The following is a 26,584-nucleotide window of genomic DNA, read 5'->3' on the forward strand; positions in this document are numbered from 1 at the left end:
TCGAGTGAAGAGAAGGACAAGGGGAGACATGATAACAGTGTTCCAATATTTAAAGGACTGTCACAGAGAGGAGAAGGTCAACTTATTTTCCAAAGTCCTGAAGGCCACATAAGGAATAATGGATGAAAACTAATCAAAGAGAGATTCATCCTGGATAAGGAGAATGTTTCTGACAGTGAGAACAATCAACCAATGGAACAGCTTGCCTTCAGCTCCTTATTGGGTGCTTTATCACTGGCTTTCAAGAAGAGACTGGACTGTTGTTTGTCAGAAATGGTGTAGGGTCTCCTGCTTGGGTGTGGGGTTGGATTAGATGACTTATAAGGTCCCTTCCAACTCTGTTATTCTGTTATTCTACACTCAAGTTTGAGAGAGACATATACAGAGGCCAAAATAGCTCAGGACTGCTTGGGCTGTTCTTCAGTTCTCTACAGTCTGGGAATGGGATCAGTGGTGGGATTCAATTTTTTTTTTTACTACCAGTTCTGTGGGTGTGGCTTTGTGGATGTGACAGGGGAAGAATACTGTAAAATCTCTAGACAGAGGTGGTATTTGCTGGTTCTCCAAACTACTCAAAATTTCCACTACCAGAACTGGTCAGAACCTCTGAATGGGATGTTCCTGGGCATTATAAAATCGATATAATGACATTATTCTCTCAAAATGCTGTGTTCAGACTACTTTTTCAAACTTTCCCAAAACTCTAGTAAACCTCTAGGTTCATCATTTAATTAGGATTTGCCCTAGCCATTGTATCTGAAGCATCGTTTGGATTTGGTTTATCAGATTATTCCAATTCAGATTAGTGCTTTGCTTTTAAAAAAATGAATCCATCAATTTCAAAATTTCTAATGAAAACATTTGACTTTTCTCCCTGACCAAGAGAAAAGGGGCTTTCCCCAGATACAAATTACAGCTGTAGAACCTGAAATAAGATGGTATTACCACTGAAATTGGTTTTTTGATGCCATAAATTGCCAATTATTTGTTCCGTGATAGAGAAAAGTCATCTAGGAAAAAGAACATCTACATTAAACAAAACTATCCTGTTTTTACCATTCTTTGATATTTATCTCTCCCACTTTCCTCCCACACCTTAAAACATATCCTACTTGCCTGATTTGTGTCATTTTCCTAGCATTCTACTCTGTGCAAAGATGGGCACAGTCCGGATACAAGTGTTATCTCCCCAACTCTTTATTCATTTTTCTTTCTTAACTTCCTATTTATTTCACTGTGTACTGCACTGAGTATGTCAGACATTCATTTTCTTTGAAAAATATAAACATAATGATGATAATGAATGAAAAGGAATTGCAAAGAATTTCAGGAAACAAAGAAAGATCTGGCTATGACCATAGTTCTTCCAGAGTAATACAAACCAGCAAAAGGACTGGAATATCCATGCTGTTTCAGAAGATGAAATTATATTTTGCTTAGATAGATGTATCTGAATCGCTAGTAATTGCTGATGTCTACACTCTGTCCTATAACATGTTGAACACTGAGATACATGTTTTCAGAGGGGCCAGGCACAAGAAACCCAATACAGCATGTATCACTCCAATGGGCCGAATCTGTATACCTCAAAATTAAAGCAAATATTGGGACTTTATGGGTGATCTACAAAGATGACACACGATACATCAAATCAGGAGTAGGGAAGGTCTCTACAGGACAGGAATTAGAATAAAGCTAGGATATATGATTTGATCAAGTGATAAGAATTAGTAGTTTGAAAGAAAGCACTTTGAACTCGATGAAGTATGGCATAGGTAGGAGGGAAAAGCAAAAAGACAAGCCATGAAAGAGTTGAATTGATGTCATAGATAGGGACCCTGTTGTGAAAGGAATGGAATTTGGAGAGTCATGGAGATCGGATAGAGATAAGGAAGAATGGAAGGCATTCATTCAGCCCTGGAGTTGTAGACATACAGATAGAGTTGCCAAGACTGGCTATTGCTAGACCTGAAAATAAACAGAGCTCAGCAGCATTCTTTCCCCCACACATTGTAAAGAAGACATTGCCTGGTGCTCCCTTGTACCAGGTACATTTTCCCTGTGATTGTTGTAGTTACCCTTTTCCCCTTGTTGTAATCTGTAGGAAAAATGGCATAAGTGTAAAACACAGGTGATGATCCCTGGCAAAGTGTCTTAAGGCCTTTAGACTAGTTTATAGCTGAAACATACATGTTTACTTTTACTTCAAAATGAGACATTAAAGGCATGCCACGCAGAGATGAGATTATATTGATAGCAACAAATGCCTGCAGTATCACTAGTAATCTGGGGTCTGTTCACAGGCAGATGGATTCATACTTCAGGTTCATAGCTTCATAGCTGGTTGCACAATAGACATTTAGTGTGGAGTAGCCAAGGTGTTTTTGCTTGGTTTTCATGGGATATTTATACAATAGAATCAACAGAGCAATTTTTATTTTCTCTGTATTTTTTTTAATTTATAGCTTGCTATAGTTTTCTAAAACCCTAGTTCAGACACAGTGAATCAATTTTATCAACTTCAAAATGGCCTTGTCCTATTAGTACTATTTTAAGATCATGTTTCTGTTTTTAATTGAGCCTTTCATTAGCCCTGAAATTAAAGTTGTTAGCTTTTTTTTAAAAAAAAAATCCTTTCTTTAAACAAACATACAAAACACAAGAGGGTTTTTTTTTCCTTTTAAAGGTTAATCCAGAGCTTCATCAAACTACGTTGATACTTATTCCAATAATTAAACTCAACATTCAAAATGTTTGGAAAAAAGATTGCCTTAATTTTGGTCAATAGGATAAGCAGGAGACTATCAGTATGTCCTGATCTCTAAAAGCCATGTATCGTCTATGTATTTTATGCTGAGGCTGATTAAGGGCTAGGGCTAGGGTTAGGGTTTTATGGGAGATATCCACGAAAGGCTAAATAATTACAGGAACAATCCCAACAGGGATAATGGCCAGTAAAAGAGACAAAACTGAATCAAGTTGGCTCCCATGGGACAGAGCAAAAGGCGGGAGGACCAATTTTACTGTTGATGTCATCATGAATGGGAAGGAAATGAGCTCAGTGAACTCCAAACTGATAAAGGGCCCATCCAGAAGCATCTCTGGAAACTGTTTTTTTTTTAAAGTTAATGGAGGCAAGGTTGCCTCTAGACTTTCTGATTCTGCAAATGGTAGGCCAGTGCCTGCAAAGCTTTCTATAGACAACCAAAGTGTGGGTATGCTTTATGTAGGGAATTAATTACTGGCCATGAAAGTCAATATGATTAAGATGCTAGATCAGGACCTGGAAAAACCAGGTTTCAAAACTACCCATTGCTATGGAAGCTCAGTGAATGATTTTGGGTCAATCTCTCTCAGTCTAACACATCTTACAGGGTTGTGGGGAGGAAATGCTTTGTACATTCCCTGGAGATTCTGAAAAAAAAGGCAGAATTTAAATCCAACAATAAAATAAAACATGCATTGACCCAGTAGGCCAATGTTCCACATGCACGAAGCTCACCCTTCAATCTCCAGTTTCTGAAAATATTGGGGATTCTAATTACATTGAAGGTAAACAGAAGTCTGATCAGGAACCCTAATAAACCAGGATCCCCAACTATATGGATGTCTCTATTAGCTCACCCTCTAATGGATCTGGCTTCCTAACCCTCTTATGCCAACCAAACTCAAACTGTACCATTCACATGTTCTACCTTCTAGTTAGCTAGAATGTTTTATTATAGATACAAGTAATAGTAATAAAAGTGGATTAACTTTATTAAAATAATTATTTTAATATTAATTTGGCTGGCTTAACTCCTATAAATACTTGTACTGGTCATATTATATCCTACTGGTTCCTCCAAATTGCACAGGTATACAAGCTATCTTGAACAGGTGTGCAAGCTATCTCATATCTATCACATGAGGCAAGTTAGATGACAAAGTGGTGTTGTTTGTTCGGACCTCTCTCAGAAAGCATTATAGTAAACACAAGAATAGTCTCAGATTTTCCCATTCCAGGATCGACACTTTCCATGATATATCATGGAATTTAGAATGCCACTGTCAGTATAGACATATTTATCTCCACCATCTTTTCTGAAGCTTAGATCAAGAATGTATCACTATTACAGTGCTAACTTCTTGTAGCGCAAATTTGTAGCATACATCAGTTTTGACATTCTCCCTTTCTCCCCGCTTGTAGCAATAAGTGTTTTACCCAACTCCAGCAGTATTCAAAAGTGACTAGGGATCAAAAGAAATTAAATAAAAAGAGTTATATGGATTTCATTGGATTCAATGGGACACAAGGACAAACTGAAACTGGATGGAATATCAGCTTAATGGCCCATAACATTTTTTTCTTTTCATAAAAGAACATAGGCATCGTTCATATTTTCCTCTTATTAATAGTGTTGTGATTGTTCAGTTGTAACCTTGTCCTCAGTGCCTCTTGAAATATTACAGCCAATTCACTTACTACAGAATGTTACTTTAATTTCCAAGGTGACAGCAAATGTAGTTGGGAAAACAGAGGTCAAACAATTACAAGTACTTTCACTTTTCATTGTAGGAGAAAACTATTCACACTTTTTACATGAGATGCAACGTAACAGATAACACTCAGTACTATCATAATTAATATTGCTTTAGTTTAGTTTTAGTAATGCTTCACTAAGCTATGTTGGTGTATTCTAGTTTCTGGTTTAATTATTCTTTAGCTACCCAATAATTTTGAATGTGCTAAACATTCTTAAATTTGACCTTTTTCATGCTTAGCAAATAAAATGAATATCACATGCTAGTAAATGTCATCAGCAACCCACTGCCCTTAGTTTTTTTTTATCCCATCTTTAATATCAGTTAAAAATATATATGAAAGAGTGACTTACACTTATAGATAGATTATTTTGCAATGTTTTTTCTTGGTCCTTTGTTTCATGACTGCTCTTTCCCAGATGCCAGCTTTTCTACATTTGAATCTTGGACTTTGCTTTTGTTCAACAGATGCACTTTTGAAGAGTTAAAATTAAAGAGGATTTAGGTCAATTTCTGCATACAGTAGAAAATTAATTAACTGATTAATTAAGTTTGGTTTGCCTAAATAACAGAAATGTAATTTAATTGTTGTTAATCAATTCTTCAGCAAGCCTAAAGGCTAAGAAATTGAGTTTATGTTAAATGTCTGTTCTTATACAAAACAACAAACCAGGAGTTAGAGAAAGGGAAGGTGACTCACAATGGATTTTCTCCTCCAAATATCGTAAGAGACAGGAAAGGGAATGTGAGAACAGTAAATGCCAGTTGACTCAGAAAAGATCATGCCTGATCCTTTTGGGAATGCAGATGAAGATAGTTGAACCTGGGATGAAACTTGAGACATAAAGTGTTTGTCCCACTGATTAAAAGACAACACAAATTGAATTAGGCAAACCTCTCAGCTGATTTGATGCTAGGGCTGAGTGAATCTGTTAAATCCATTCTCTCATGGTTCAATTGAAAATGAATGTTTGCTGCCACGTTTTGGAGCATTAAATTCAGTGTGATTACAAATACATTGTTACATATCTGTGGGCTTTATAGTACCTGGATATGATGTAACTTGTCTTAATGAGCCGTATTCACTATTTTTTTTCCCTGCAGAGAGTGGGAAAGCACATATTTAGTTCCAACTCAGAATACAAGAAAGCGAAATTTGCTCAAAGTCAAATTTAAAATAAGATGCAGTCTTGGCTCTTGGTGATTATGGAAAGTTGCTGCAGAGTTCTTGAAAAGATTTTGCCATGCCCTTCCTTCTGGGGCCAAGAAGCAGTGATTGGCCCAAAGTTACCCAGTTGGCTTTGTGCCTAAGGCAACACTAGAACTCACTGTCTCCTGGTTTCTAATCTGGTACCTTAACCACTATACCAAACTGGCTGTGGTAACTGATTCAGGTCTTATAAATTTCAGACAGCAGCACAAGTCAGCAGAAGTTTCCCCACCATCCAGTCCGAGCTGAAGAAGCTTCTTGGATAAGAAGCAAAACATCTTCAAAGAAAAAGAAAAACAAGAAAGTCCACTTGCCTCTTGACTTACCTTTGGAAAGTCAGCCGAAGGGCACTAATCAATTAATTAAAGCCATAGAACAGAGCTTGTTTACTTGTGGTTAGCACTTATTAAGAAAAAAGCTGATCAGGAAGAGATACTCCAAAAAACAGAAAATGTTTTGTTTTAAAGCTATGCTTTCCAGGTGGAGTAAATGAGGACAAAAAGGAGGAAAAATTTTCCTTTTGCTGGATGTCTAGTAACCCTGGTTCATAATTCAATTCCTATTCCATGCTCATTCTGTTTTGAATTGATTAAACTTTCTAAATGATTGTTCCGAAATCTGTGGTATAATTGGGAAAAAAAATTAGACCAGATTGTAGTAGTTCATAGTTCATATCATAATGTTGACTAAGATGCTTAGTATATACTATCCCCTCAAACCACTGTTAGGTGCTATAAATACAGTAATATGAACTTGTGAAGCCTCAGGGTTCTTGCTCATTAAATAAGGAAAAAGCTAAACAATCCTGGGATATTTATTCATCAGAATGTAGAAGTTCAGAACAAAAGTTTGTTCCACATGTTGCAAATGGTGACTTTTTTTTGACCTGTTCAGGATATATTTAGCCTTTTTTTAAAAAAAAGTGTGTGATAATATGCATTTACTTACATGAACATGAAAGAGAAGGAACATAAAAAAGAGTAAAAAAAAATAGGCTGCCTGCTTCTTTGGGAAGTCTGACAAACTTTAATCTACTGTAGACGATTTCTTTCATCAGTGATAAAAGCTGACCTGTGTTTCAGGACCTAAAATTACTGACACTCTCTCACCAAGTGTGGCATAAACCATTAGACTGTAAGCCAGCCACAAAGGAAGAAAAGCGACAAGGTTCAGAAAAAACAGATTTCTGATTAGGCCTCAAAGAAAAAGGAAATAATAATTGCTCATTTATTTAAATAAGCTTAGCTTTTGATTGAAACATACACCTCTGGAGAACTTTTAGCCTGCAGTGTTGAATAGTTTGCTGAAGAGCTAATAATCAAAACCTACAAATGTATATACAGCATTCAAAAAAAAAAAAAAAACTTTGTTTATCTCCAACATGTTTCCTTCCCCACCACTGCCATAAAATATTTCCATGACACATTTTCATAGCTTGCAGTTGAAAAAACAGCTCTGTTAACAAAATGCATATTTTTCCTCTGCTTTTTGTAAATTCTCTATATTATCTTTCAAGTCTGCATTGCATTAAGTGTAAGCCACAGTTTACATGGAAATGCATAACAATGAAGTCTCTCAGCTCCAGCTGCGTGTATAACTCCCATTAAGCAGTACACATACTGTCGGTTCAAATGTCGGTGGTGATTAGAAGTTATTACCATCCAACAGCTGTTCAGTAGTCTCCGAGAAGGGAGCTAGTCATCTCGGTTCTGTACCTGATGTCCATTTTATGAAAATTACCACCCCAGCTGGCCTCAATGGCCAGCCTATTTGAGTTGGCCAAGGTTTCAATGGACACAGATGGTATGTCCTAAAAATTGTGGCCTCTCTAGATCAAAGCTAGACCTTATTCATACTGTCCTCAGGGTGATCAAATATGATCCTCTTCACCTAATTCTACCAAATATATCAACATACTCAATAAAGTAGAGAAATGGAACCCAAAGGTTATGTCTCATTTTTTTGAGGGTACCCTTTCTATAACAGGCATTTTAGTTTTCCTATGATTTTATTTTTCAATTTCAGACCTACATTGTTCTAAAATTATGTAATATAACTTTTGACACAATTTTGATTTGGTCCCCGAATTAGCAGGAAAAAAAAGCTAATGCCATGGAAAAAATAAAGTAGCTGAATATCTTTATCCCATACTTATGGGTCTCAGGTATATAAGACTTTGCAAAGATTCAATTTGCAGTTTTGATTTGAAGATGATTTTCAGCTTTCCAAATTGGATTGTCATTTTGGATTGATTTATTGAAACAAATTGGATGCTTCCAAATTGATCTAGCATTTTGGTCATCTTCGGGACATATATGAAAAGGCTATTTTTTCTGAATTGAATCAACTTGAATCAGAGTGGCTCAATTCAATGATCCAATTCAGAAATGAAATGAATTATTCAGAGATTGGATTGATTTGATGAAGTGCATCAAGATAATGATTTTAACTGGATCTGACCTTATCCACACAACTAAGTTAAGCACAACCAATTGAACAAACCAATTTGTTGCAAAGAAAAAAAAATGGGTGGAGAAGAAAAAAGCAACATAATTTAAAGAATTATATATCTAAGTTGCATAATTATGTAATTGGTCTTTCATGAGAGAGGTCTCTGTCTCATTCTCCAGGTTTATATATAAATTCCAAAAATTTTGGAAGTGGAAAGTTGTTAATTGAATTTTTTATTTTAGCAAAGTACGGAAAGTAATAGAAACTGATGATTGGATCTTGGCGATTTAATTTTAATGAAATTTGAATGAATGAGGGAAAATGGGAGGGGAAAAAAGCATTTCTAGTTCATACCTGGTCCCAGTATAGAATTCAGCAACCAGATATGACCCTAGACTAAAAATTGTTATGCATCCCTGTCTAATGGTTTGTTCCAAAACTGGTATTCTGTAAGCAGTACTACCTGATTATTAAAGAAGAACTAAACATCTTCAGTATTAGGGCATCACAATTGAGAAATGAAAGGACATGCAAATACATTGTTCAACTTGCTTAAAAGTTTATAGAACTTTGACAACTGCTGTTAAAATCATGTTGTACCAACTACAAGAGAAAGAGGGGGACTAGATTTTCTGGATTAGGAACTATATTATCAAGCAGCCATCTTAACATGGATCAAGGATTGGATGAATTTGGAAAATAAAGGACTTTTACTCTTAGAAGGGCATGATCTACAACAGGGCTGGTATGCATATTTATGACCCAATAGACATCTGACACATCAATATTTCTTGAGACATAAAACCTGACAAGCTTTAATCTCAATCTGGAACAAAATAAGATCGCAAAATTATATGGAAACTCCAAGCTGGCTTTCCCCCTTAGAAGTTATACCATAGCTGAACCTCTATAACCAGAAGAAGGCAGTCACATACAAAGATATCCTAACAGACAAAGGAAAATTAAAACAAAGACTCGAACTTAACCAGTAGGGTTTAACACTGGAATAGTGGGCATACCTCCAAGTACAATCCAGATATGAAAGGGATAAAAAAGAATGGGGAATAAATTATCAAGATACAATATTAGATAAAATATTATCAGGATCAGAGAAGAAACAAATAAAGAAATTGTATAACTATTTATTAGATTATAAGATGTATGAGGAGCAGATGAAAGAACCAATGTTAACTTGGGCTAAAAACTTTGGCCATAACATAAATCTGTATCAATGGCAACAAATCTGGGATTGGAGTAAAAAGATTACATTAACCACATCTTATAAAGAAAACTTGCTTAAGATGTTCTACAAATGGCAACTCCCACCTACCAGATTAGCCAAAATGTATAGCTCTCAATCACCAAAATGCTGGAAATGTTTAAAAGAACAGGGCACTTATTTTCATATGTGGTAGGAGTACAAGAAAATACGAGAATTTTGGCACAAAATATGGCAATAGTTAGAAGAAATGTTAAACCTTAAAATAAATTATACACCAGAAATGTTCTTATTGGGAACAACAAATGAGAATTTTTAAAAAAGCAGATATATATATCTAATTATTCATGTTATCACAGCTGCAAGATTATCAGTTGATTATCAACATGGAAGTTAAAAGGAATACCAAATGAAGAAGTAATAATAGAAAAAATTCTTCAGTGGGCCGAGTTAGATAGTTTGACATTAGAACTAAAGGAGCAAGATACTTCAGAATTCTATGAAATATGTAAAAAAAATTATAATTGGAGGGATATGAAAGGAAGTCAAAAAATGTGAAATAGAATGTAAGAAGAGATTATACTGCAACATAATGTATAAGATAGAAATTGATACAAAAATTTACAATGTAAATATATATAGCTGTATATATGTATATAAATGTTAATACTGTTTGATGACATTTTGCTCATATAACAATGTAAAGATTGTGATATATGTAAAAAACATCACCACGTTCAATGTCAATATTTTTTTAAAAAATCATATTGTACCAACAATATGTTCTGGATTTTTTTTTAACCATTCACATATAATTAGATGGAAATAAACAGCTTTCAACTGTCATTTAAAAGGAAGTTAGTTCCCTGATGGAATGCTCTTGGATATCCTTGATGTAGATAAGATAGGGAAGATAGCCTGACTTAACCTTAAAACTCCATAAGGCAGAACACATTGCCTCTACTTGAGGAAAGGAATCATAAAGATAGAATGTCTTATCTCTTTCTCTGATCCTCCTCCAGTATTTATCTTAGTAATAAGGTATCCCAGGGATGTGTGCAATTGTGTGTCCAGCATACTTTGCATTCCTTTCATTTTTTTTTCTTCAGATCAAGAACGAGAGTGATCTATAAGGTTAAAAACAACAGCTCTCTCTATTCAAAATTATTGTTGTTATTCCCTCTGGAACATTAACATCACCTCAAAAAGACTACTAAAGAAATTCTAAAATCTCTAAGTGGTAGAAGAACTAAGTAAATTAAATTTAATCTCAAAACACATTTTTTCTTCTACTGATTTTACATGGAAAACCTTAACTTATGAGAGACTATTTGTCTTAAAATGAGCATATGGAGATCTAGGTGTGCAAAATGTAAATGTTTGCCCTGATCAATGAAATAGGCAATTTTTTGTTAAATATTAGGAAAGTGCAGAAAACTAGCTTTACCAAAGGTTGTTTTGGATCAATCTGAATATTGGCACATGAGCTTGCTCCTAATGCCGGGAACATTTTGTTAGCTGTTAGAGAATGAAAAGATGGAATTGGAAAGAGAAAGGAAAAAGAAAAAAAAGATTAATTGTAACAGTCTGGATGGAGAAAATTGTTACCCTGCCATTCTGCAGCTATTACAGCATTTAGTAGACTTTTGCTAGTGATGCCATAGAGTTGCAAAGAAAGTTGTGCTTAATAGCTTCTGCTCATTTTACTGTCAAGCCAAGAAATGTAATATAAGGTGAGTAGACAATATATAAATTAATGCACACTGTGTTGCAGAAGGGGGATGAATAAATTATTATTATTATCTGAGCTGATTTCAGTGGCATAAAATATTTGTTATCTGGAAGAAATATTAAAGAAGCATGAGTTAACTCTTGTGGCATGTCTGGGGGAAAAATCAGTCTAGGACATTCTTGTAATTCCCCCCCTTCTAAGCAAATGGCTGTTCTGATCCAACCGGGTTTCCAAAGAGCAAACACAGACAAAGGCAGTAGCCCCCACCTTTTAAGGTTTAATAACGAATGCTGTTCCTTTATGGATAAAAGGTTGCTTTCCACTAATTAGCTCTGACAAGAAAGAGCCTTGTCAAGGTGTTCGTCAATGCTGCCAAAAATCCAGAGATAAGAACTAATTTACAAGATTCTCCAAACACAACTAAGATATCCACAAGTTGAGCTTCAGAGCTTCTTTGCTGTCTGCAAAGAACGCTTTTTCCAAACCTGGCTTTTATCCTCTTGAGGGAGGGGCCATTACCTTGCAGACTTATTCCTGAGTCGCCTGTGCTGCTGTAATTGTTCTCTCCTCTGAGCAAATCCTTCGTGCACGTGCACTTGGCACAGGCTCCTCATGAACCTCTTCATCACTGCTGCCAGCCCCCACAATCTCTGAAGGCAGCAGTCCACTCCCTGATGGTCCTGGCCCCTCATCAGAGTCCTCGCTCTCCTCAGCCATCTGCACCTGCTGCCGGCTAACCACAACACTGGCTTCCATTCATTTAGATAAGCATATAGAGCAATGAAGTGGAAATTAATTTGAAAAGGCTGTACTTGTAAATAATGCCAGGTATACATCTGACAATGAAAATCTAATTCACTCATTGTCACCAAGAGAACCATACTAAATTAGTTATTTTAATGCATATTTGGATTTAACTTATATTTGTGTTTTAATTAAAAAGGTTTCTATTCCAGAAATGAAAAAATTATGGTTTTTCACATATTGCAGGCCACCCATTAATAAGAGATGCTGAGAAATTTTAATACCACTTTACAAAGCCTTAGTAAAACCACAGTTGGAATATTGCATCCAGTTTTACTTGCCACAATATAAAAAAGTTGTTGAAACTCTACAAAGAATGCAGAAAAGAGCAACAAATATGATTTGGGAACTGGAGGATAAAACAAATGAAGAACAGTTGCAGGAATTGGATCTATCTAGTTTAATGAAAAGAAGGACTAGGGGAGACATGATAGCAGTGTTCCAATATCTAAGAGTTTGCCACAAAGAAGAGGGGGATCTAATCTATTCTCCAAAGCACCTGAAGGCCAGAAAAAAAGTAACCGATTGAAACTTATCAAGGAAAGAACAACCTAGAACTAAGGAGAAATTTCCTGAGATTTAGAATTAATCAGTGGAATGACTTGACTCCAGAAATTGTGGGTGCTTCAGCACTAGAGATTTTTAAGAAGAGACTGTACAGCCACTTATCTGGAACTGTATAGAGTTTCCTGCTTGAGGAGAGGGATGGACTAGAAGACCTCCAAGGTCCCTTCCAACTCTGTTATTCTGTAATTTATGTAGTTATTTGTTGAATTTATCTTCCTTTTTAAGATTGTCAACAGCTCCCAGTAAGAAACAAAATATCCTAAAACAATATCAGATACCAAAAGCCCTCCAGAAAAGCTCCATTTTGAATTTCCTCCAGGTGGTCAATAAAGTTGGAGACAAGTGGACTAGCCCCAGCATGGAATAAGCACACATCTGAGCTTTGCCCTCACAACACCCCAAATATGGGGAAGAGCCATCTGCTCCTTCTGGCAAAGTGATTGGGCTCATTCTAGTGAGGGGGTGTAGTTGTGCAGTTGTGCATTCTGCTATTTGTGAAGCTGTTTTGCTCTGGAATTTCATCGATTGACAAGATCTGGAGATCTGCAGCCCCCAATTTCTGGTTTGCTTCTTTCAGCTCATGATACTGCTCTGGAGTATAGCTTCTTTGTCATGCAAGAACATAGGTCAAAAGCGTAGGAGAACCTGGTGCCACCCTGGATCTTAGGTTCTTTTTCAATGCCTGCAATAGCCCATCACATTGCCAAGTCACGAACCTCTTATTGCATCCAGGACTCTTAACTACTCAAAGGCAGAAAGGGAGGAAGGATGAGAGGGAGGCAGAAATGTGGACTTTTTCTTAGATACAGTATTGTCCATATTTCAGGCCACTATTGTTGGCATCTTTTGTTTCTTTTTCTATCTTTATTGTTCTTACCTATATCTTCTTGTATGTCTGCCACTTAAATTAAAAAAAAAAACTATCATCCTGTATTGCTAGTGCTCCAAGGAAAGAGGAAAGAGCAAACATGTGATTTTTAAGACTCCATTTAGCATAGCAAGTATCTCATTAGTTTTTTGAGAAGAATACAATTTTCAACATACAGCTTTGTAGCACTGAAGAAATGCCTAATACCACAGCAGGTGCTTTTTATGCTCACACTAGACTACATACCTTTGTCTCACCTCCTGTGTGATCTTGACGGAATACTTGCCTGTAACCATTTCCTCACACATTGGCTCATTACAGGATTTACCTAACAAGCCATGAGTTGCACCTCAGCCTTTGAGTTCTTCAGTGATAACGTCTTGGGAGGTGTTCATCCAAGTGTAAATTATGCTGGCTCTTTGAACAGATTTTAGTGGATGCCTGACAGCTTGGATGACTGGCACATTGTCATTTTCAGAGCACACCTAAAAATGAAAGTGCCAAAAACTATAAGCAGCTTTAATGTGGTTACATTCCCTTCTACTTCTAGATCTTGTCTTTTCCCACCAGGATATAGAGTTACAAAGGCATTGTTTATATTAAGGAACTGGGGGCAATGTTCATTCATTAAGTTAGGACAAGTCCAGATTCCTTTCTAGGACCCCCTTCAAATTAGAAAAATTCCCCACACATATTTATAATGTAATGTATATATTTGCAGTCATCTCTGTCTTTTGTTAAGTACTCATATTTTATTTGATTGTTTATACTAGGCCATAGGGATTCAGAGCCAGTCTGGCTTCATATTATATGAACATTGTAAAAACACGTATAATATGTGGAGAGATCAGAGTTGATTTGTCTGTTTGAGCCTTGAGACGAGAGGACTAGTGTTTGTCAGTTTGGAATTTTTCAAATACAACAATTATTCAATTTTTTGTTGGCCTCTAAGGAAAGTATTACATTTGTAAAACAAAAGAATGTAAGACAGTGTTCAGAATTAAACAAGGTGCAACAGGGTCAATGCCCACATTACTACCCTACTCACAGTTGAAGATCTTCTGGAAAGAGAGGGGGGGAGGAAGAGAGGGAGAGAGATAAGGGCAATTAAACTCCTCCCCATTTGCCTCAGCCCCATTCCTGAGCTCTATCATTGCGGCAGTAATTTTGGATTAAAAAACATGATTCAAGCTTCATTCAGATATACATTTAAAATAATATATAATTCAGTCCTTAGTTCTACGGCTTTCATTCTTCTTCTTAGCCATGGTAGCCTCTTATAAACATATCTTGCTAGTTGTCCATTGCACATCCTCATTAGCCACACAGGTTAGTAAAACCGATAACCCCAAGAAATAATTGTACAGTATGCCCAATGAAGAAATACGAATTTATTGGGTGTTGCAGCTACCATCCTGCTGTAATCTGGTACCTGATTTGTCTAGGGGCATCGGCGAGGAGTGTTAAAAAGAAAAGATGGTGACTATGCAATTAGTCAGACACTAGCAACCAGAGCAAGCATAAATAGCTGAGCAAGGAACTTTATTGTTCTCTATCAAAGAGTCTCCCCAGACTGTTTACCTTCTCCTGGGAATGACCAGATAAGGCTCCATGGACCTTGAGGGCAGTCAACTTTATGTTTTTTGTGGCTGTACAATGATTCTAAGTTCAACCCACATTTCCCTACCTGGCAGTTTCTGAACACTGCCCCATTTTTACACATACACACACACACACATACAGAGAGAGAGAGTATATAAGGGTTTGGTCACACAGTCATGGCTACTATCATGACCTTTATTGTTTGGCACACATATACTCCAGCAAAACACCTTTGATATTTGAGCAAACAACTGCTTTGCAAAGCCTGGAGAAATATGAAATGAGGAGTTGACTGTGGTCAGAACTGCAGTTTATGTTAGGTGAAAGGACATATCAATACTTCAATAATAATAATAATAAAAATTCTTTCAAAAGTATCATCTCCTACTTAAGCTGTTTTTTTTTAAGTTTTAAGTCCACTTAAAGACAAACCAGCTATAATGGGTCATCTCCTCTTAATCAGAGGAATGGGATTCTTCTTTAGTGTGTAATAGTTTAGTCCTTTATTTCCCTCTATTAAAACACATGCCTCAGTGAACTTATTGTGGCTTGCTCACAGGGAATTGCATATGGAACTGCTGAAGTCTAAGTATTTATATTGCACATAATTTCATTATACTGTATTTGTCACCCTGCAGGGTTCCAGGGTATAGCATAATGTGTTAGAGAAAACAGTTGTGGTCTGCTCATCTGAACATCTCTTGAATGCACATGCTCCATAATTAAGAAAAGTCAAAGAAAATAAGAATTAGTTCTGGTGCTCCGTTTATTTGTGGCATGAGTATTTGGGTCAGGATGAATGTGCCTAAGTCACCAGCAGACCTTATGGTGTGTTTGTACACCAGAAGGCATGTGCACAAGTACTTTTCTTGCTTTCATTTATTTTACACTGCATGACAAGAAGGCTGTGGAAATGGCTTATTTGAGGTCATTACCCTATTGATTAAATAATGTGGTGAAAAGGGAAAGATAATGCAGTGCAGAAAGATTATTGCCAGACGCTTTGCAAATGAGGCTACTGAAAGGGTAGCAGTGGTGAGGATTATGGGTAATTAGTAAGCAAGTTAGATTTAAAGGAAAGGATGAATAATGCAGTGATTACAGGAAGAATTTTTTTTTCTGATGTCGACTTTTGCTTATTTGACTCATAGCTCCTATTGCAGAGATATGTATGTAAAGATACAGAAACCATCACAAGCCTTTTGGAACCTCTACAACTCTGTTATCAGAGCAGCTGAGACTCTGTCTTATTCTATTAGTGGGGAAAAACCATTATGATCAAGGGGTCTAATTTTTCCATGTTTACAATGAAGCCTATCCTGAGGGGAAAACTATAAAGTGACAGCAATGCATAGTATAGTTAATGTTTATTTTGAATCACACAATTTGAATGGAAAAATATAGAAATAATCAAAAGAAAATCATGGGTAGATGACATAATTTTTCAACCAAACAGCTGCCCCCTCTCCCCTTACTGCAAGCTGCATAAAGATGATTACTAATCAAGGAGAGAAACAACCTGGAATTAAAGATTGGGGTTTGGCTAGTCTAGAGAAAAGATGGACTAGGGGGTGACGTGATAGCAGTATTCCAGCATTTGAGGGGCTGCCATGAAAAACAGAAGGACAACTTTTTTTTCCCCAAAGCACTAGAAAGCAAGAGAAGAACCAGTGGGTGGAATTAATCAAGGAGAGAAGCAACTTGGAATTAAGGAGAAACTTCCTAACAGTGAAGACAATTAAGCAGTGGAACAGCTTGACTTCAGAAGTTGTGGGTGCTTCATCCCTGAAGGTTTTTAACAAAAAAGACTGGACCTGTTTGAAATGCTATAGGGCCGTGATGGAGAACCTATGGCACGCAGAGCCATTTGTGTCAGCACGCAAGCTGCAGGCAAACTTACCTCACTGGGCATGCCCACGCCTCACAGCTGATTTTCGTCCAGTTTGAGGCCTTTTTCAGCCTCCCAAGGCTTGAGGAAGGCTTCTGCAGGCTTTGCAGGCTGAAAACTAGTCCCATTTCACCACTTCCTGTTTTTTCCAAAAATACGGGAAGTGATGAAACGGGGCTAGTTTTCGGCCTGCAAAGCCTTCCTCAAGCCTTTGAGAGGCTGAAAAAGGCCTCAAACCGGACAAAAATCAGCTGTGAGGCGCAGTGCAAGTAAGGGGGCAGTGGGAGTGGGTGGGTATTATGTGCGCATGTATAGGGGTCGTGAGGGGGGGTGCACATTGCCTTCTGGTTTGCTGGCACACGAGTGTGAGCGTGCAAACACGCACACAATTTCTGGCACAGGAGCCCAAAAAGGTTAGCTACCACTGCTGTAGGTCTCCTGCTTGAGCACGGGGCTGAGGGAGAAGACCCCCAAGGTTCCTTCCAGCTCTGATTATTTCTATGGAAGAACAGCATCATTTCGTTTGTGCAAGTACTGCAACATACTTCTCTTGTACGTTTAATTTTGCTAACCTTCTGAAGGGATTTAAACTTCTTTTGAGCATGCATGAATCCGTTAGAGGGCAGGGACATTTGCATCAGTAATAGCATGTGTGTGTGAATGTTCTTGGGAGATGGGAGGATGAGCCACAGACTAGACTACCGCCATGTAAAAAAGTATCTCATCCCACAAAAGGAAAAGAGAGATGGGAAATTTTCCAGACCGTAAGAGGAAAGATTTGCAAGATTATGTCAATGTAACTTTACCATAAGACAGTGCAAGTATTGATTGTCTTTTGTCTGGACCACCTCAATGGCTAACATCAGTCTTGAAAATCTGGCAGCATTCCTCCGCTCCTTTCCTTTTACTCTCCAGAAAACTAGGGAGGGTCCCTTCTAGGAGGCTCCCTTTTCCTTCTGTGGAGTGAGACACTTTTTGCATGATGGTTGTCTAAGCAGCAGTTTGTCTCCCACTTCCCAAGGTCATTCAGACCTGTCAAGATGGCTGCTGCATCTATGCACCTAAAGCCCTGATCCTTTTTTTTTTTTAATGCATGTTATGAAGTTTTGGTTGTTTGACTTTTTGTCTCCACCCCCACAGATGCCTATCTGAGAGATAAGGTTAATCTTGTCTCTAGGGAAAATATCTCTAATGGTAGTGAGTGGGAAAACCATAACTATAAATATGAAAATAGATACAGTCAATGAGTATTTTTACAGAATTTTGAACATTATAAATTATCTCTGATTTCATCTGAGAAATGATATGATAATGAGTTTGTTAAACCTTACAAACCTCCTAAAGACCTAATGTCCTAGAGAAGAAAGGGCCAATAACTTTTTTAAAGTGGAGGGAGATTTAAAAAGACTTGAAACATTGGTTTAATATTTTCCCAGTCTCTCCAATATGTAATTATTCTGCTGATAGCAGCCTTTGGTTACTGAGAAAAATAACTCAAAGTGTTCCCTCCCATGGTTAGTTTACAACACACATACAGAGAGAGAGAGAGAGAGAGAGAGGGAGGGAGGGAGGGAGAGGGAGAAAACAAGGAATGAGGAAGAAAGAGGAGGAGGAGGGAAAAGGAAGAAGAGAGAAGGAAGAAGGAGAGGGAGCAGCAGGAGGAAAAAGTCAAAAATCTAAAGAAAAAAATAAATAGAAAAAGAAGTTGCTTCCAATTTCCTTTACAGCAAGTATAAATACAAATGCAAAGGTACCTTAACTCTATGATTAACTTCCCAACTCTTTTTCTATTATTTATTTTTATGTAATCATCAAAACCATAAGTCATAAGTTTATTTTTTTATTTTTTTGTATCAATCAAAAAGTCTTTAACGGGCTTCCAGTCTGTAATAAATGTAGATAATGTCTTTTAGGCCATTTCTGTATGAAGCCCTGTATCATTTTTAAAAAGGTGTATTTGAGATTAAGCTGGCCTTTTCTTTGAAATTCTGCAGCTCTGTGGGTTTTTTTGTCAGTTGCCTCACTGCACTTTTCAATCCTGCACATCAGAGATTTCAAGGGAAATGATGGTTTTACAGCTTTGTGCTTCCCATTCACGAATGTTGTTAAAGTATTTTTTTAAAAATCACCAAAAATAAATCCACTGATCAAGTGATAGTCCAAGCAATGCCTTTTTTGCACAGAATTGAAGAAAAGCGGTTTTTGATCTCTGAAGACGTGTGAAAGTGCAGGATAAGCACTAATTAAATAACATTTGTTGGTTCTTATTTCTCATTATACATTACATCTATACTGGATGAAGTGGAAGTTATTCTAGATCATCTTTACATTTTTTTTTTTGAGAAATGTTAGTGTTGAACTGCCATTAATGAATTGAAGTAGTGAAAAATGAGCTTCAGGAACAATTTGGTGGAAAACGGTTAATGTATTTGCATTCAACGGTTAATAGATTTGCAAACTTTACTTTTATTTTAACTCAGATTTATGGCAACTGGGAACCTATCCATGTTTGACCATATTGAAATAGTTATTCATTTACTAAATGAATAAGAGCTGAAGAAGCTTCTTGGATGAGAAATGAAATATCTTCAAAGAAAAACCAGAAAGTCCAGTTGCCTCTTAGAAAAAGCACCTTTGGGTTATTCATTTACTGTTTTCTTCATTTGGAAAGAATGTTCCCCAGACTTTATCTTAGAAAGACTACATAATTGAACCCTAGCTACTGCAGAAAGAGGTAAGGCCCATTTTTAAACACATTATTTCCTTTGCAGTCCAATATGCTGCTTTATTGCACAAGAATAAAATCTGCTTCTTCAAAGACCTTGATCAGTAGCTGTCTAGATGCCCTCAAAGCTCCAAATACAGGGGACTTCCAGTTTGAGCTTCTTCGGCGACAGACCAAAACTGCAATTGTGCACGGTTTCAATCCATGCTCACCGCTGGAGCTCCCCGAGCCGGCTGGTTTCAGGGCTAAGCCATCCCATATAGGTGGTGAAGAGTGGGGAGACTACATGAAGAGTTGAGGAGAGCCACATCTCTCCTCCTCAGCTGCCATTACTCCCTTTCCTGAAGGTGGTTGTAGCGGTGGTCAGAAATGGCCACCTCAAAGAAGAACTCGACCAGAAAAGAATGTGCAGGAGGAAGATAAGAAGAGAAAGTTTTGGTTGATTGGGTCAAACAGTAAAAGAAACAACTAAGGTACCTTGGAATTTAAACTATAAAAAAAAAATAACACTGTTCCCAAAGAAGATTTTCAAGCAGCAAAGGAGAGAGAAAAGGGAAAGGATTTGGGTTTTTTTCTTCTCTTCCTTTCCCTATACTGACAGCTAAGAGACTTAAGCAAGAAATTGAAAAAAAAATCCACTTTGACATCAGTAGGCATTTAAGCTGAAAATAAAATGTCAAAGGGATAATAAAGATTTCTGGATACTTAAAAGCTTTTGAAAGCAGGAAAGGAGAGAAAAAGAATAAAAGGGCAGGATCTGGAAGGGAGGAGAGTGCCTGGAATTAAAAAGAACTTACAGTAAAATCTCAACAATACTTCTAAAAGATACATTTTAACTGAAACATGGCAACAAAATAGTAAAACCTCAGGAAGAGAAAGTGAAAAAAGAAGCAAGAAGAAACAGTTTGGGAGTATTTGGATTACTTGGTGATTTCTGGTTTTTGGTTACTGCATTTGAATGACAAAAATCAATCGGGTGGTTGTTTAAAAGTGTTTAAGATGGCACCACTTTTAGAAGAACTGAAAATGGAACTTAAAAAGTACAAAGAAGATGCACAAGAAGGGAAAGGTTCTTTTGGCTTCATATTTCAATTCTTAGAAATGGAGATTTAGAACTATGAGAAACAACAAGAAACGCCTGCAGAACAAGAAGATTGGGACAAAGAAGAAGCCATCTTTAATGAACAAGTAATTTTATGTGGGGGGAAAAAGGAAAGGGGGGAAAGAGAATGAAAAGTTTAAGATTTGGAAAAACAACCCCAAAAAAGAATAGTTTGAAAAATAAGTATAAAATTAGGAAGCAACAGAAGAGGGGAATACAGAACAGAGAATTAGAAGTAGAGAGACAAGGGGGTAAAAAGGGGAGGGAGAAGAAGAGAGGGAAGAAGGAAAGGGAAAGAAGTTATAAAGGACAGAAACAAGATATAGAGAAACAGGGCCTATTTCGAGATAATGGGTGAAAATTTAATTGAAAAATGGATTCTGCAAAGGTACATAAGATAGTATTGTTATATTAGAAATAGAAATAATTTTAGAAAATATGAAACAATGAATGATTAAAATGACAGATAAAATAGTTATCGTAATTTAGTGGAATGTTTATTAATAAATAAATGTAATAAAACTAATATTTAATGATTTATAAAACATAAGTGAAGAGAAATAGGGGAAAAATTAATTATGGAAAGATTATACGTATTCCTAAGGAAGTATGATATTTAGTTGAAAAGAAATGTTAAAGATGTTAAGACTTAAATGAATATTAATGATAGAACTGAATTGGAATGGAATGAGTGTTTTAATTACATATATTTATAATCCTTTTTTTAAAGAATATAGTGTGTATTTTAAGAATGTACCAAGCAGAATTCGATTGGAAGTTATGTATTATATTGAATGTTATAACCTTAAGGTATACACTGAAGTTTAAATAAGAGTTGAATGGATAAAATTAAAAGATATAAAGGTGTCATATTCCAATTAGCAACTACAGGAGAAAATTTGTTTAATGAGAAAAGATAATATGAAATTGAAACAGGACATACAAAAGTATAAATATAATGATTTGAATTGAGATGAGATAATCAAAATAAAGTTGAGAAAATTAAGAGGGGAAAAACTATATAGAAAATGCAAAACAGTAAGAAGATATGGAATAGAACACAAAAATGAGCATGAAATTGAGTTTGTGTCTGTATGAAGAAGTGCAGCCCGGGACCATGCTATTTTCAAAAGAGATGTTTACTTGTATTATGTTTTTGTGTGTGTGTGTGAAAACCCAAATAAAACTTTAAAAAAAGAAGCTCCAAATACAGAAAATATTAATTTCTCCTGAGATTTGGCCCAAACATTGGGGCCCAGCAGAGTTTTGCCTGGTGCATAGACTTTCCCTTTAGTTGTCAGGCAGGATTGGATTTACTCAGTTCTTGGACAGGATACTCCCAGGGAATCTCAAGTTTGTGGCCTAGTCTGGGTAGTCAAACAGCAGACCAGAAGTAGGCAATCACAAAGCATTTCTGTATGCATGGAGGAGGACATGAAGTTGCCAGAAGAAGTCAAACTCATTGGAGACGTTATCATTGAGAACATCTCACTGATTATATCTCTTTATAGTACTGTTGCCACAATCAAAGCCATATTGATGATTTGCATCATATCTTGTAGTGACTGCAAGAGTAGCCCAGATGTAAATTAAAATAGTTTCAATATATACTAAGTTTTGAAAACATTTATTTGTCCTCATTATCTATTGTTTAAGAAAAGAGCACCACATGTAACAGATAACAGATAATCAGAGTTGGAAGGGACCTTGTAGGTCATCTAGTCCAACCCCACACACAAGCGGGAGACCCTACACCATTTCTGACAATTGGCAGTCCAATCTCTTCTTTGTTCAGAAGCTCCGCCAACATCTCCGCCATCACCAACGGTAAATTCTCTCCCCTCTCTTCCTCCACATTCTGGAATCTAAGATGTGCAATCTCTTCTTGGAAGTCTCAAGTGATGGTGCTCCCACAACTTCTGAGGGCAAGCTGTTCCATTGGTTGATTGTTTTCACTGTCAGAAAGTTTCTCCTTATTTCCAGGTTGAATCTCTCCTTGTTCAGTTTCCATCCATTATTCCTTGTCTGGAATTAAAAGTATTTCTGTGCCATTTCTCATTATCCTATGCATGCCTCCTCAAAAGTAAGTTGTCCTCCATTCAGTGAAGTTCATTTTCAAGTAATTATATTATAAGATAATAGCTGAGTAAGACAATCAGACCAAATCAAAGGAGGATTGTTAAATTGTTAAATCTTGTCATTTGTTAATGTCATTGGGGTTTTTTTCCTGCTCTCTTGTGTAAAAATGATTTCAGTGCCACATTCACATTATGCAATCTACAAGTATTTCAAAGCAAGTGAAAAATCAATTGTACTTTGTTTCACTTGTAGAGAACCTTAGTCTCTTTTTCTTTTCTTTTTTGTTTTCACTAAAATATCAATTTCTGTGCCAGAAGGACTGAGCAAAACTGCTGAGCTGGCCAAGGCTATAAATTGAATTGGTCCTTTTACTTCTAGAATATGTTAAAGAATCTTTCGGCTGCTGAACTGACATGCCTTGCTGGCATGCCAAGTGCTTCTGCTAACGGGAAATCAGGAAAATACATTATAGTTCTAATACTTTCATTCCCAGAAAGCTTGATGTGAACTATAATGTTCAGGAAAGGTTGTTTGGAAGACAAGACAAATTACATGTGTGTGTGTTAGGGGGAAGAGAGGCAGAAGTGGTGGGAAATATATGAATTCCAGATAGTAGAGGGCACACTGATTGTGATTTCATAAATGGTCACCAATAGGTTAAAAAAAAAAAAGGTATTATTATAATGACACAGGTTTGGAAACAGATTTATGTTTGTCATCTTGTCAAATCAGTTCTAACACCTGTCAGGATAATTTCACCTGTCAGGATAATATATTTCATTCTGAAATATAAGAAAACCTTTTGTGCTAAAGTAGCTATGAAGAGATATTTTATGGTGCATATTTTCCAGATTATTCCTGAATAAATTTGTATTTTAGCCTATAATTGCATGTCTCTGTGCAGCAACAGTTCTGGAAAATGTATTTCGGAAGTATTCTACTTCACAGTTATTTTATGATAACATCTTAAAAGCACAAGAGAAACAGCCCTTTCCTTTCTGGGTCAGTAATATCAAAGATTTTTTTATTTTCTAAAAGTATCTTCTCATGTGGCACTCATGCAACACTTTGGACAAAAGACTCTTCAAAGTGTTTCGAGGTACAAACATAGCACCTGTCTAAGATTGCTTAAATCAGGTCCTTGTAAAAGAATCCTTTATCTTGAAGAGATACAGGGCCTTTAAACTAGTCACAGTTTAAAGATCACTCCTAACAAAAAATTTGCTCAGCAAGTCAGCCATTGAAGAGACCATAAATGAACCTGTATGTCTATTATGTGTCTATTTATTATTATAACATCTGTAAGAGTATTAAATAGAGACAATCACTGTTCACTTGGGATAACTGAGATCAAGATCAATGGAGGTTGCATTGATAGATTGCACAATGCTGTATTTATCTTGCTAGATTTATATCCCACTTTTCTTCCAGAAGCTCAAAGTAGCATGTACAAGATTTCTTCCATCAATAAAAAAATCAAATGCACAGGTGGAGTATATGTGGTACCTTGCTCAATAGTAGTAACTGTGAGAGGGATCTTAGAGTCCTAGTGGACAACCATTTAAATATGAGCCAGCTGTGTGCAGGAGTTGCCAAAAAAGCCAACATAGTTCTAGGCTGCATAAACAGAGGGATAGAATCAAGACCACGTAAAGTGTTAATAGCAATTTATAATGCCTTAGTAAGGCCACACTTGGAATACTGCATTCTGTTTTAGTCACCACAATGTAAAAAAAGATGTTGAGACTCTAGAAAGTGTGCAGAGAAGAGCAACAAAGATGATTAAGGGACTGGAGTCTAACACATATGAAGAACGGTTGCTGGAACTGGGCACGTCTCATCTAATAAGAAGAAGGACTAGGGAAGACATGATAGCAGTGTTCCAATATCTCAGGGGCTGCCACAGAGAAGAGGGAGTCAAACTATTCTCCAAAGCAGCTGAGGGCAGGACAAGAAGCAATGGGTGGAAACTAATCAAGGAGAGAAGCAACTTAGAACTAAGGAGAAATTTCCTGGCAGTTAGAACAATTAATCAGTTGCCTTCAGAAGTTGTAAATGCTCCAACACTGGAAGTTTTTAAGAGATTGGATAATGATTTGCCTGAAGTGGTGTAGGGTTTCCTGCCTGAGTAAGGGGTTGGACTAGAAGACCTCCATGGTTCCTTCCAACTCTGTTATTCCATTCCATTCCATTCCATTCCATTCCATTCCATTCCATTCCATTCCATTCTATTCTATTCCATTCCATTCCATTCCATTCCATTCCATTCCATTCTATTCTATTCTATTCTATTCTATTCTAATCTAATATTTTCCAGGGAGGTAGATTTACTTGGTTGGTTATAACCAAGTAAATTTAGAATGCCATTCAATTCATAATGACTTTGGCTAGTGTGCAAGTTAAAAACAGAAACCAGTATAATCAAATAGTTAAAAAAACAGCACCAACAGGGAACCCACATACTTTCATTGAGGCAGATCCACATCCTTTCCAACTCAGAATCTTGGGAAAATACTCTTAGGCTTTTCAAATAGTTTCTGGGTAAGTGGTCCGTTTAATAAAATAGACATTTCAAATTAATGTATTTTATATATATATTGCCACTTCTCTGCAGCTACAAACATCTTTCAGAAAATGATTGAAAATGAGGAAAATCAAACAAAATAATCCTACCTTTTCCTTGCTGCTTTTGAAAATAGAGATAGTAGCATCACCCTAGCCTGTTGCCTATGAAATCATCATTTTTTTTGTAGTGAAACAAATGTAATAGTATTAAAACACGCAACTTTATGTCCCCACCATAAATCCTACCATCTTAAAAGTTTGAGAAACAAAATATTAAAACAATTAAATTTAAAAGAACAATTTTAATTTAAAATAATATTTAAAACACATTTAAAATATGTAGTATGGCAGAAAGCTATGGTATACGCATTGAAAGATTCTACAAAGCCTTTAAGATCAGTACATGCATCGTTCTTCAACAATATTTACTACAGTACAATTTCTAAAAATCCAATTTAAAAAATATTCCAGTATTTTTCTATAAAAATATGATATTGATGATAACTAATATTTAAATTCAGCTCTAAGGCCAATCTGTTTCATACTGAGACTTTACTTGATTTTTTTTTTTACAGGAACTGTTTAAACAAAAGATTTTACCTGGTAAAGTTTTGCATTTAACAGGATAAATTACCTTTGTTTTCTCCTTTTCACTTCCCTGCCATACCCATAAGAGCTTTTTCTCAGAAAGAGCAATTGGTGGTGTCCCTTTCTTGTTTTGTACCAAAGAGTCTGGAACGTCCCAAGAGAACAGCTCAAGCAGTAGCTGTGAGGACTGCAATACAGGAGATCTGTGTCTTGAAAGTTGACCTGAGAATGTGACTAGAACTAAAATGAGATGACCTTTCCACCACAGTGCTGCTTTTACATTTGGAAACAAGAGAGAGGGAGGGAGGGAGAGGGAGAGGGAGAGGAGAGAGAGAGAGAGAGAGGTGCTTCTCTACTAGCAAGCATTTTCAGTGCAGCAAAAAAGAAAAATGTTAATGTCGTGCATTCTTAATTAGCCTCTTGTGGAAAAATCAGGTTGATATAGTTCACTCATTAATTTAGTTATTACCTAGAGAGCAGAAATTATCAATGCAAACAACCCTAATATTAGAAACCCATTATTATCCTTTTTTAAAACAAAAAAAGCCATAAAAGTTGGTGAGGGATGCAAATATTTTGTCACTGAAAAAAAAAAAGAGAGAGAGAGAGAGAGAGAGAGAGAGAATTAGAATAATACAATCTAATTAGGTTAGAGGATAT

General features: G+C 36.4%; 1 long non-coding RNA gene across 1 annotated transcript in view; it reads right to left on the minus strand.

The window, feature by feature from the left end:
• The window catches only part of LOC148127869 (uncharacterized), a 31,241-nt gene extending 5,162 nt beyond the window's left edge, over positions 1-26,079 (minus strand). The window contains exons 1-3 of the long non-coding RNA XR_015741167.1: positions 25,971-26,079; positions 13,622-13,860; positions 4,878-4,997 (exon numbers count right to left, since the gene is read on the minus strand). This is a non-coding gene — a long non-coding RNA (uncharacterized LOC148127869). The remainder of the gene's footprint in view (positions 1-4,877; positions 4,998-13,621; positions 13,861-25,970) is intronic.
• Between the last annotated feature and the right edge of the window lie 505 nt (positions 26,080-26,584).

The sequence above is a fragment of the Pseudonaja textilis genome, chromosome 1 (genome assembly GCF_049901715.1).
Source record: "Pseudonaja textilis isolate UNSWEBS1 chromosome 1, rPseTex1.2, whole genome shotgun sequence".
Taxonomy (NCBI): Eukaryota; Metazoa; Chordata; class Lepidosauria; order Squamata; family Elapidae; genus Pseudonaja; species Pseudonaja textilis.